Below are 1,890 nucleotides of genomic sequence, written 5' to 3'. Positions count from 1 at the left end.
TGAAATACTGCCGATGTGCCTTTAAATTTTAACTCACTCACTTGCTGGATTTGATTTGCCTTAGGTGTCTGGTCATCTCTAGTTTCGCAAATAAAGTTTCCAATTAATCCTCTATAAAATAACGGCTTTGATGATTAAATGGCTGTATTATCTACATTAGGATCTGTATGTGTGCTTCCAACATATTACTTACTGGCGATTGGTTGCTATTAACAATAATCACCGGCATACATATTATATATGTATATTAAACTAAACGTATCAGGACTGATATGCAAAGAACCTTTCTGGAAACATCATTCTTCAAATAAATCGCCCTTTATCAAACAGATGTGAGATCTGGAAAAAAGAACTTAATAGATTATGTTTATTTATATCTGTATTAATGGCCTACAGTACAAAAAATCCATTCATATTTTTTAGAACAAATGTGAAATTTCATCCATTACAACATGCATGCATGCGTGGAACAAAATGTCATACAATGATTTGTTTGTTCAGTTTCAAACTATAAAGAAATTAAATTTCTCTTAAGGAACAGAGCAATTCTTTTTTGTACATGTTCATCACTAATTGCCATTTACAATTAAAAATTATCCTCTGAAGGAAATTCATGAAAATATGATGGAATAAATTGTTGGCGACTAGTTCTGTATGCCGGGCATACCAATAAAAAATAATACTCATCTTCTTTAACTGCCAAATCACATTTTTCACATAAACTTTCTAATACATTTGAGGAATTAAAATCATTTGAGGGTCGTAATTTTTGAATATTCAAGTGGTGAGAAGAGCATCTAAATTTACACAAAATTCTAATCAAATCCTTGTGTTCTAAATGTAGAATATAGGATTCGGGAGTTAACAGTGTCTTAAAACTAGAATAATTTTCTAAAAAAAGAGAATTTTCTACTTTACTGTGTCAATTTTGAATTCCAATATCCTTATACCGTTGTTTGAACTGCTGCAGAAATGCATCCACATCCCTATACGATTGCATAATCCAAACATATGAAAAACCTGTATTGAACAAAAGTTCCCGAACGTGACTGACCCAGTTTACTCTTCCTAACTCATCATGTGATTTCAACATGGCATAACAAGCCCTGGGATATTTACACCAATCTAAGGTTAAAAGTTTACACCAATATTTAATAACGTTTGTGAAACACTCAACATAGATATAATTTCTTCCACAGTCTCCGAGAACCGCATGGCTGGAAGAATATTTAGATAAAACTATGATTTTTTAAAAATACCACCTTTGAACCTTTTCTATTTCATCGTTATATTTGATATTCGCTTCTCGGCCTTTTGGCTAAGATCAAAGTGTAGTATCTGTTCTTATCAGCTTAATATCTGATACGTCTCCTAATGGAGGCATCGATACTTAATAGTTGTTAAAAGGATGTGTGGTCATGTTGAATATTGACAGCATCTGAAACAATGATAATCTGTGATACTGAATACCCACTTATTTACAATGATAGGTACATTCCCATCGAAATAGATGCATATCATACAAGAAAAACAGTAGCATCAGATATTTTACTCGGATTGATGATAAGCGATAACTATATCACAGTCAATTCTCTGATTATAATTTTACTCCCCTTGATGATTCCAGGGTTGAATATCTCCCAAGTGATTATTCTTATCGACTAATGATTATTGGCTGGTTAGAAAGTTCCCTTGAACATTCCAGGGTACAATAATGTGCCAAGTGATTATTCTTATCGACTAATGATTATTAGCTGGTTAGAAAGTCCCCTTGAACATTCCAGGGTATAATATGTCCCTAGTGATTATTCTTATCGACTAATGATTATTGGCTGGTTAGAAAGTCCCCTTGAACATTCCAGGGTACAATAATGTGCCAAGTGATTATTC

At 32.8% G+C, this 1,890-nt stretch overlaps 1 pseudogene; it reads left to right on the top strand.

Annotated features, from left to right (window-relative positions):
* Positions 1–1,298: 1,298 nt before the first annotated feature.
* LOC124140508 lies at positions 1,299–1,517 on the top strand (annotated as a pseudogene).
* Positions 1,518–1,890: the final 373 nt, after the last annotated feature.

This window comes from Haliotis rufescens, unplaced genomic scaffold (assembly GCF_023055435.1).
Source record: "Haliotis rufescens isolate VD_foot unplaced genomic scaffold, xgHalRufe1.0.p SCAF_40, whole genome shotgun sequence".
In the NCBI taxonomy this organism is placed as follows: Eukaryota; Metazoa; Mollusca; class Gastropoda; order Lepetellida; family Haliotidae; genus Haliotis; species Haliotis rufescens.
The sequence above is the reverse complement of the archived record's forward strand: the minus strand, read 5'-3'. Positions and strand labels throughout refer to the sequence as shown.